This window comes from Pristiophorus japonicus, chromosome 29 (genome assembly GCF_044704955.1).
Source record: "Pristiophorus japonicus isolate sPriJap1 chromosome 29, sPriJap1.hap1, whole genome shotgun sequence".
Classification (NCBI taxonomy): Eukaryota; Metazoa; Chordata; class Chondrichthyes; family Pristiophoridae; genus Pristiophorus; species Pristiophorus japonicus.
The window spans coordinates 3,663,425-3,675,109 of record NC_092005.1 but is presented as its reverse complement, the minus strand read 5'-3'; positions in this window follow the sequence as shown (position 1 = coordinate 3,675,109).

The window sequence follows — 11,685 nt, the reverse complement described above, 5'->3', positions numbered from 1 at the left end:
TTGTCACCTGCTCTAATTTCTACTTATTTCATTGCTTTCATCTCATAATATTCCTGTGAGGCATCTTGGGACGTTTCACTATGTTAAAGGTGCTATATAAATGCAGGTTGCTGTTGTTGTTGAGAGAATAATTTCCTCGTCATCTCCATCTTAAATGGGCGACCCCTTATTCTGAAACAATGCTCCCTAGACAATGTGTTACTTTCCGCCCCGTGACAGCAGAGAGCACACTTGGCCCATCAGTCACATGGTCTGATTGGAACAGGAGGGGTTCCTTTAGTCCATCGATTCTGCAATAAAGGAACGTCTGCAGGCCATTCAGCTCGTAGACATGTTACAGAACAACGGTTGGAGGCCATTCAGTCTCTCGAGACTGATACACTGAAACAGATCGAGGCCATTCAGAACCCCGAAAGAAATTCTTCAAAAGATGCGGATGTTATACAGACCATCGAGACTGGTGCTCATGTGCAGCAAAATGTCATTCTGCCTCTCGACACTGATTCACTGTAACAGGCAGAAGCGGTTCAGACCCTCGAGTCTGTTACACAGGAACAGAACGAGACCATTCAACATCTCTAACCAGTGATATTGGAATGGGCGTTGGCTGTTCAGACTCACGAGCCTGTTAGACAGAAACAGAAGGAACCAATTAGGAATGCCAAACCTCTTACTGAAGGATGGGATGAGGCTACTCAGCCGCTCGAGCCTGTTACTGAACATCAGCAGGAGGCAATTCAGCCGTTGAACCTGGTACACAGGATCAGAAGGAGGAGGCCATTTAGCCTCTTGAGCCTGTAGCACTGGAAAAGGGCAATGCCATTTAGCCCCTCGACAAAGTTACTCAGGAACAGGGGGTGACCAATCAGACCCTCGAACCTATTACACAGGAACAGGAAGATGTCATTCAGCACCATCGAGCCTGTTACTGAGGAACACGAGTAGAACAATCAGCCCCTCGAACCTGTTTCACAGTATGAGGCCTATCACAATAGATTAGTGGTTATATCACTGGGCTAGTATTCAAAAGACAGATGATTTATATTAAATTTAATAAATCTGGTACTTTAAAGGTCTCAGTAATGTTGAAAATTGTCGTAACAAACTGATCTGCATCATTATTCTGCCCCTTGAGACTGTTTTATAGGAACAGGACGTGGCCATTCTGCCCCTGACCCGTTTTTACGGGACAGTTGAAAGCCATTGAGACTTTCGAGCTTGTTACATTGAAAAAGAAGGATACCATTTAGGCCTCAAAGGAATAGGAGGAGGCCAATCAGCCCGTCGATACTGCCACATATGAGCAAGTAGAGGGCATTCTTCCCTTCCAGCATGTTGAAGAGGAACAAGAGGAAGATAGTACAGTGAATGATTGACAAAAGAGATATGAGCAGGAAGCTGCCCGATAATTTCTGGGAATTTGGCGAAGTCTCGACAATATGTCGGGCCCACAAAAGTAAGTGAAATTTGACAGCCACAATAGTACAGGTAGGCCGCTTAGCTCAGTTGGTTACAGTGTGGTGTTTTTTTTTGTGGGTCGAGGGAGGTTAATTCCTTAATGTTGTAATTTTTCAGCAGCATATATAATTTTGCAAGAAAACTCACGTAGAACCTTCGATACTTTGAAGCAAAGCTGCAAACGCTTAGTTGTCAAGAGTGCTCAAAGACATGAAACCTTCACCCGATCCACAGATGTTTCCTGAGCTGCCAAGTGTTTCCAGCATTAAATGAACAATTCCATATCCAGTATCTGTTGCACTTTGCTTGTTATTTTACAGCAGTGGCCTCACTTATATTGATGAATTTCAAAGTCATGAAAATGTGACCTGCTGGCAAATGGCAGCCTATGAATGTCAACATTGGTGGTTTAAGAAGAGAATTCTCGCCTGCACACGGCCGACCCATGTGCGATTCGCGGCCGATGCACGTTATCATTTCAATGAACAATTTACAAATGAGTGAAGGTATTACGTGAAACATTAATAAGAAAGTAAATTTAGTGGTGATGTTTATAATAATTCATGTAATGTAAATACATTTGATGAATGCACATGTAATTGGCAAATGAATGTCAACACAAATAAATATGAGATATTACATTTTGTTAATACAAATAGAGAGGTCACATGTTACTGGGGAAATTCGAAGCTAAGTGAGATAGAAGAGCAAATGGAACTCAGAGTAAAAATAAAAAATCATTTATTGTAACGACGCAGGTTAACAAGCCTATAAATAGCAAACAAAGCACGAGGGTGTATTTCAAAAGGGATAGAATTGCAAAGTTATAATAAAGTTTTATAGAGCAGTTGCAATATTGCGTACAATTCTGGTCACCATGTTATAAAAATGGTAGATAGGCACTGGAGAAGGCGGAAAAAGATGATGATACCAGAAATGCATGGATATAACTATTAGGAAAGGATGAACATGCTGGGAATCTATTGTCCTGAAAAGTCAAGGCTTGAGGTTGACCGTATATAATTCATTAAAATTACGAAAGACTTTGATAGAGTAGTTTCCACTTGTATGCAAGAGCAAAACGAAAGATCGTCAATATAAGATAAACCACAATAATACAAATATAAACTCATTTACCCAGACAGTGGTGAAGAAGAGGAAGTCGCTGCAACAATGAGTCGTTGAATAAAATATTGTAGACCATTTAAGGGGTGAGTACATACACATATGAGAGAGAAGGGAAAAGAGCATTATGCTGATAGAGTTGACAGGATAACAGCATTTTATTTCCAGATGTATTAATGAACTCAATTCAAATTCTCCAGCTGACCAGGGTTGGATGTGAACACATGCCTATGAATTACTAAACCAGTAACATAACCACTGTGCTACCGTTCTCTTAACTTAAGCCGTTACCTGTGTAACTGGGTCAACCTGTTGAATAGCCTCGTTCAGCTCCTATGGCTGAAGTAACAGGCTTGAGTGGCTGAATGGCCTGCTCCGTTTCCTAAATACAAGGGTCAACGGCTTGAATCACTTCCTCCTGGGTCGACTGGACTTACATTCACTGGAACTTAGAAGAATGAGAGGGAATCTCATAGAAAGATGTACAATTCTGACGGGATTGAACAGGTTAAATGCAGGAAGAATATGCCCGATGTTGGGGAAATAGCGAACCAGGGGTCACAGACTAAGGATAAGGGGTAAGCCATTTCGAATCGAGATGAGGAGAAATTTCTTCACTCAGAGAATAGTGAACCTGTGGAATTCTCTACCACAGAAAGTTGTTGTGGCCAGTTCGTTAGATATATTCAAAAGGGAGTTAGATGTGTGCCTTACGGCTAAAGGTATAAAGCGGTATGGCGAAAAAGCAGGAATGGGGTACTGATTTTGCATAATCAGCCATCATCATATGAATGGTGGTGGAGGCTCGACGGGCCGAATGGCCTACTCCTGCACCTATTTTCTATGTTTCTATGTTTCTATGTATCATGTTGATGTCTAATAGGCTGAACGGCGTTTAAACAGCCTTTTCTATTCCAATATAAGTGTTTTGAGGAGCCGAATAGTGTGCTTCTGTTTAACAATTTATAAGGCTGAATAAAGTCGTCTTGTTCCACTGCTACAGGCTCGAAGGACTGAATCGCCTCTACCCGTTCCAGCGTAACAGGCTCAAGTGGCTGAATGGCCTCCTCCTATTCTTGTGTATCAAGCTCGAGTGTCTGAATGCCCTCCTCCTGTTCTTGTGTAATAAGCTTGAGGGGGTGGATGAATTCCTCCTGTTCCTGATTATCAAGCCGCTATGGCTTGAATATTCTTCTCCTGTTCCTATCTAACCGGCTCAGGAGATTGAATGTCCTCCTCCTTTTCTAGTGTTAGAGCATCCAAGGGCTTAATGGCATCCTCCTGTTCCTATGCAAGAGATTCGAGGAGCAGAATTGCCTTAACCTATTACTATAAAGCAGTCTGGAAAGTGCTGACTGACCCGCCTCCCGTTGTTATGTAAGATGCTTGAAAAGTTGAATGGTCGCCACCTGTTAGTATTTAACATTTATGAGGGGATGAATATCCTGCTCCTTTGCAAAAGTTTCAAGGGCTTGAAAGGCTTCTTCCTGTGCAATAGGCTCCCATCATTATCACCTTCATCATAGGCAATCCCTCGGAATTGAGGAAGACCTACTTCCACTCTTAACATGAGTTGTTATGTGGCTGTTCATTCCACTACGAGAATCACAGTCTCTGTCGCAGGTGCGACAGACAGTGGTTGAAGTAAAGGGTGGGCGGGGAGTCTGGTTTGCTACACGCTCCTTGTGCTGCCTGCGCTTGATGTCTGCATGCTCTCGGGGATGAGACTCGAGCAGCTCAGTGCCCTCCTGGATACACTTCCTCCGCTATGATCTTCGGCCAGGGACTCCCAGGTGTCAGTGGGAATGTCACACTTGATCAGGGAGGCTTTGAGGTTGTCCTTGTATTGTTTCAACTGCCCAGCTTCGGATCGTTTGCCGTGGACGAGATCCGAGTAGAGCACTTCCTTTGGGTGTCTCCTAACTGGCATGTGGACTATGTGGCCTGCCCAACGGAGCTGATCAAGTGTGGTCAGTGCTTCAACACTGAGGATTTTGGCCTGGACGAGAACGCTAACTTTGGTGCGTCTGTACTCCCAGGGGATTTGTAATATCTTGAGGAGAAATCGTTGATGGTATTTTTCCAGCGACCTCAAGTGTCTACTTGACATTTCCACACATCTGAACAGTACAGGAGGGGGGTTATTACAACAGCCTGTAGATGATGAGCTTGGTGAAGGGATTGAGGACCTGGTCTTCATAGAATTTTTTCCACAGGCGGCCGAAGGCTGCACTGGTGCACTGGAGGCGTTGTTGCATCTTGTCATCAATGCCAGCTGTTGTTGATAGGAGGCGCCCGAGATAAGGAAAATGGTCCACGTTATCCAGGGCCGTACCGTGGATGTTGATGACTGGGGGACAGTGCTGTGCGGAGAGGACAGGTTTGTGGAGGACCTTTGTCGAACTGATGCTTAGCGCAAGCCCCATGTTTTTGTGCGCCTCAGTAAATACCTCGATTGTGTCCTGGAGTTCAGCTTCAGTGTTTTTACAGGGGAAGACGTCATCCCCGTACTGTAGCTCGATGACAGAGGTTGGGGTAGTACTGGACCTGGCCTGGAGGTTTCGACAAGTTCCCGCCTTGTTCTGTATTTTAGTTCCACTCCAGCGGGGAACTTGTCGACTGTGAGGTGGAGCATGGCAGAGAGGAAGATTGAGAAGAGCGATGGAGCATTGATGCAGCATTTTTGACTCCGGTCCGGACTTGGATTGTATCTCTGATGAATCCGTTTGTGAGCATCACGGCCTGCATGTCGTCATGGAGCAGGCGGAGGATGGTGAAGTACATTTGGGGTCATCCGAAACGGAGGAGGACCCTCCATAGGCCTTCGTGGTTGACAGTGTCAATGGTATTTGTAAGGCCGAAGAAGGCAATGTTATCTCCATTTTTCCTGGAGCTTTCGCATTGCAAAAAACATGTCTGCTGTGCCCCGGAGGGAACAAAATCCGTTCTGCAACTCCGTGAGGAGCTTCTCGGCCACAGCGGGAAGTCGGTTGAGGAGGAGGCTAGCGACGACTTCCCCAGTGGCTGATAGCAGGGAGATTCCCCTGTAGTTATCGCAGTCGGACTTGTGCCCTTTTTTAAAGATGTTCACGATCACTGCATCTCAAGATCTCCCGGCATGTTCTCCTCCCTCCAGATGAGAGAGATGAGGTCACGTATTCACGCCAGCACTGCTTCTCCGTCATTCTTCAATGCCTCAGCAGGGATCCCGTCCACCTCCGTAGCCTTGTTATTTTTTTAGCTTTCTTGTGACGTTTTCTACCTCGTGCAGTGTTGGGGTCTCATTGAGGTGGTGGCGGGTAGCATTCTGCGGAGTGGAGTCGAGAACACTCGAGACAAACATTGGATTACTTCGGATATACGGCACAGAAAAAGGTCATTCGCCCCAGCCAGTTGGTTATGCTCCACTGGAGCCTCCGCCCAACAGTCCTCAACAGGCTAATGCTCTGGTCCCTTCTCTCTCATATGCCTGTCTAGCCCATCCCTTAATGCTTCCATGTTATCCTCTTCAACCACTCCCTGTTGTACCGATTTCCACAATCTCACCATTCTTTGGGTCAATAAGATAATTCTGAATTCCCCATTTTGATTTCATGGTGACTATCTTATATTGATAGCGTCTAGTTATTCTCTTCGCCACAAATGTAAACATTCTCACTGTATCCGCTCCATCAAAATCTTTCATAATTTTAAATGTCCCTATCAGGTCACTCCTCAGCCTTCTTTTTCCAGAGAAAAGAGACACAGCCTGTTCATCCTTTCCTGATTTGTACACGCTGGCTGTTCTACTATCATCCTTGTAAAGCTTCTCTGCATCATCTGCAATGCCTCTATGTCCATTTTATAAAATAGCCACCAGAGCCGTACATATTATTCTAAGCATGATCTATTGAAGGTTAAATACAGGGTTAGCATAATGTCACTACTGTTTGTATTTGTACTTCGAGATGCCTTTGTTCCTGTACACCACCCAGACTGGCACCTTCCAATAATAAGTGACCTCCTTAAGTTTTCTACCTAAATGTAACACATCACATTTATATGGTTTGAAATGCATTTGCCAATTATATGTCCATTCTGCAATTTTGTTAATCTCCTCTTGTAAGTTGTTCTAGTGTTCCTCAGTATTGACTATCCCTCCTAATTTGGTGTCACCCGCACACCTAGAAATATTGTTTTTGATTCCCAGGTCTAAATCTTTAATATAAATTGTGAACAACAGTGGTCCCAGCACCGATCCTTGTGGAACACCACTACCCGCCTTCTGCGAATAATAAAAGCTACCTCATACTGGTAAGCTGATTTCTGTGCTGAAGCCAGCTGGCTATCCGTTATACTTAATGCCTCCTGACTCCGCATTCTCTGACCTCGCTTGAGGCTCTTCTTGTTCCTATGCAACAATCTATTTTTTAATTTTATTCATTCAAGCATGCCGACATCGCTAGCAAGGGCAGCATTTGTTGCTCATCTCTATCTGCCCTTGTGAAGTTGGTGGTGAGCCACTTTACGCAACCGAATAGCTCGCCAGGCCATTTCAGAGGTCGGTTAATAACCAACGACATTGCTTTGGCGTTGGAGTCGCTTATAGGCCTAGACGTGGAAGGACAGCAGACTTCCTTCCCTAAAGGAGACAGGTGACCAGATGGGGGTGGGGGTGGCTATTACAATAGTGACCATCGCTGATACTTTTCACATTCTAGATTATTAAATTTAATTTAAATTTCCCCAATCTCGTGGTGGGCAATGATTTCTTCTCTCATGGATTATTAGTCCAATGACATAACCGTCATGCTCCTATGATTGACCTCCGCCTAAGTAATGCATTCGAGGGGCTTAATGACTCATCCTATTCCTGTACAACAGGTTGAGAGAAGGAATGTCATGCGCCTATTCCTGTGTAACAGAATCGAGAGATTGATTAACCTCCTCCTGTTCGTATTTAACAGGGCCGTGGGTCTGAAATGCCTCATCCACAGCCTATGCAGCAGTTTCGAATTGGTAATTGGACTTCCAGTCTTCTTATAGATAAGTCTCTAGGAGCTGAACAGCTTCTGCCAGTCCTATGCCTGAGGCTCGACGGTTTAAGGGCCCTTTCTTGTCCTTTTTCAACAGACTGGAGAGGCTCACTGGCCTCCTCCTATTTCTGTGCAACAGGTTCGTTGGTTTGGCATTGCCTTCTCGTCATCTATGCAACAGGTTCGCGCAACAAATTTGTTGCAGTCATCCTCAGTATTGACTATCCACCTAATTTGGTGTTATGCACAAATTGTGAAATTGTGTTTTTCATTCCGAGGTCTAAGTCTTTAATATAAATTGTAAACAAAAGTGGTCCCAGCACCGGTCCTTGTGGAACATCACTACCCACCTTCTGCCACTATGAAAAGCTAACTTTTAACCCCCACGCTCGGATTTCTGTCTTGAAGCCATCTAGCAAGCATTTATCTAATTGGCTTTGACTCCACATTCTCTGACCTGTCTTGTGGTTCTCCTTTGTCCTATGTAACAATCTAGAGATCTTATTATTTATTTTATTCCTTAAAGCATATGGACAATGCTAGCAAGGGCAGCATTTGTTGCCGTTCCCTAATTGCCCTTGTGAAGGTGGTGGTGAGCTAGGCCATTTCAGAGTGCAGTTAAGTGCCAACCACGTTTCTCTGGATCTTGAGCCACATTTGTGCCCAGGCCAGTAAGGACGGCAGATTTCCTTCATTAAAGGAGAGTATCGAATGAGATGGGTGTGTTGCGTCAATGGTCAACATTACTAATCCTTTTAAAATTCCAGATGTATTTAATTGAATTTAAATTGCCCTACTCTCTTGGTGGGCTGTGATTTTCTCTCACTGGATTACTAGTACAGTGTCATAACCATTAATCTATTATGATTGGCCTCCGCTGTGTAATGTGCTGGAGGGGCTGAATGACTCCTCCTGTTCCTGTGCAACAGGTTGAGGAACGGAATGTCATCCCCCACGTCCTATGTAACAGGTTGGAGGGGTTGATTAGTCTCCACCTGTTCCTGTATAACAGGTTCGTGGGTCTGAAATGCCTCGTCCTAATCCTATGCAACATGTTTTATTAACTGGCGCGCAGAGTGGGGGCGGGGTGGGGGGAGGATGTTCGCAGTGCAGAGAAATCTAGAAAGCTGAAGAGAAATTAAAAGGAAGCAATGCCGGAAAGTGATTGTTGTAATTTAACCACATTATGTCAAGAAGGGACAGAGCACACAAAGAAAAGTGTGCCCTAAAAATATGGTCCTGGTAAGAAAAAAAGCGATAAGACAAATACGGTTATCGTACAAAATAATGTTACTATTTCTAATAATGTTGAAAAGACAAATCTAAAAGCATTGTATCTGAATGGGCGAAGCATCTTTAATAAGGTAGACGAAATTACAGAGCAAATAGATGTAAACGGATACAATATCGTTGCAGTTTCAGAGACATGTTTGCAGGGTGACCAGGGTTGCCAACTGAATATCCAATGGTATCGGTTTTTAAAAAGGACAGGAAAAATGAAGAGGGGGTTGTGTGGCATTGTTAGTAAAGAATGAAGTCAGCGCAGTAATGAGAAAGATTTTCGGCTCAGGCAGTCAAGCTGTAGAATCAGTCTAGGTGGCACTAAGGAGAACGAAGGGCCAGAAAAGATTGGTGGGAGTTGTCGATAGGCCTCCAAATAGTAGTGGTAGTGTAGGGGATAATGTTAGCAGGAAATTTGAGCTGCATGTAACAAGGATACTACCAACATCGAAGGTGACTTTAATCTACATATAGATTAAATTAATAATTAAATGGTAGATGAATTCCTGGACTGTGTACGTGATGTATTCTTCGACCAGTATGCTGAGCAGCCTACTAGCGGAAGGGCTATCCTAGATTAGGTGTTGTGTAATGAGAAGGGATTAATTAACAGTCTTGTTGTCCGGGGTCCTTATGGGAAGAATGGCAATAACATGATTGAATTCTTTATTTAGATGGAAAGTAAAATATCCAATCCGAATCTAGGGTCCTAAATCTAGGCAAAGGAAACTACGAAGGTATGGAGAATGAATGGGCTATGATTGATTGGGAAGAGTCATGAAATGCCATAATGGAGGATAATGATAGGCAATGGCTAACATTTCAGGAACGAATGAATGAATTGCGACAGTTATACATTTCTTTTTTGGTGCAAAAACACAAAAAGGATACTGGCCCAACCATGGCTAACAAAATAAATTGAGGATAGTATTAGATTCAAAGAAGAGTTATACAATGTTGCCAGAAAAAGTAGCACCCCTGAGGAAGGGGAACAATTTAGAATTCAGCAAAAAATGATCAAGAGATATATTAAGAGGCGAGAAATACAGTATAAGAGTAAACTTGCAAGGGACATAAAAATCGACTGCAGTAGCCTCTACAATACATAAAAAGACAAAGATTAGTGAAGAAAAACTTAGGTCATTTACAGAGAGAAACGGGAGAATTTATAATGCGGAACCAGGACAATTAAATAATACTTCGGTTCCGTCTTCATGGAGGAGGACACAAATAACATCCCAGTAATGCTTGTGAAGCAAAGTACTAGTATGCAAGGTGAATCAAAGGAAATCATTATTGGTAAGAAAACAGTGCTGAGGAAACTAATGGGAATGAAGGCTGCCAAATCCCTGGGCCTGGTCTCATTGAATGGTGGTGCATGCTAGAAGGGCCGAATGGCCTACTCCTGCACCTATCTTCTATGTTTCTATGTTTCTATCTGCATCCAAGAGTACTAAAATTGGTTGCGATGGAAATATTAGATGCATTGGTTGATAAATTTCAAAAATCTATAGTTTATGGAACAGTTGCTGCAGATTGGTCGGTGGCAAATGTAACCCCACTTTTGAAAAATGGAGGGAGAGAGAAAGCAAGGAACTACAGACCAGTTAGCCTAATATAAGTTGTAAGGAAAAAGCTAGTGTATATTATAAAGGATGCTAAAACGGGACACTTAGAGAGTATCAAAGGGATTAGACACAGTCAACTTGGAATCATGAAAACAAAATCATGTTTGACAAACCTACCGGAGTTTTTTGAGCATGTAACTGATAGAAAAGATAAGGGAGAACCAATGGATATAATTAATTTGGATTTTCAGAAGGCCTCTGATAAATTCCCAAATAAGATGTAATGTGCAAAATTAAAGCACATAGGATTGCGTGTAATTTACTAGCATGGATTGAAAATTGGTTAACGGACAGGAAACAGGTCGATGGGCAGAGGGACCTAGTGTCCTTGTACACCAGTCATTGAAAGCATACATGCAGGTGCAACAAGCAGTTAGGAAGGCAGATAGTATGTTGGAATGCATTGCAAGAGGATTTGAGTAAAGGAGCAATGAGGTGTTACTACAGTTATACAGGGCCTTGGTGAGACCGCACCGAGAATATTTTGTGCAGTTTTGTTCTCCTTACCCAGGAAATAATATACTTGCCATAGAGGGAGTGCAGCGAAGGTTCACCAGAGGATTCCAGGGATGCCATGACTGTCGTATGAGGAGAGATTGGGTCGACTAGGCCTGTATTCAGTAGAGTTTAGAAGAATGAGAGAGGATCTCAGTGAAATATATACTATTCTGTCAGGGTTGGATAGGCTGGATGCTGGGAAGATGATTACCCTGGTTGGGAAGTTTCGAACAAGGGGTCACAGACTCGGGATACTGGGTAGGAAATGTCGGAAGGAGAAGAGGAGATTCCTTTTCACTCAGAGAATGGTGCAGCTGTGGAATTCTCTAACACAGAAGGCTGTGAAGGCCAAATCACTGAATATATTTAAGAGGGCGATAGATAGATTTCTAGACAGAAACGACATCAAGGGGTAAGGGGAAAAGCAGGAATATTGTGTTGAGATAGAGGATTAGGAATGAACATATTGAATGGTGGTGCAGACTCGAAGGGCCGAATTGTCTACTACTTCTCCCATTTTCTCTGTTTCTTTGTTCAAGGGTCTATATGCACTTCTACTCTTCTTGTAGAGAAAGCTCCACGAACTGATCGCTTCTGCCTCTGCAAAGGCTCAGGTCTGAGGCATTACTTGCCTCCTCCTTTCCCTGTGAACAGTCCAGTGCGGCTGAATAGCCTGCTCC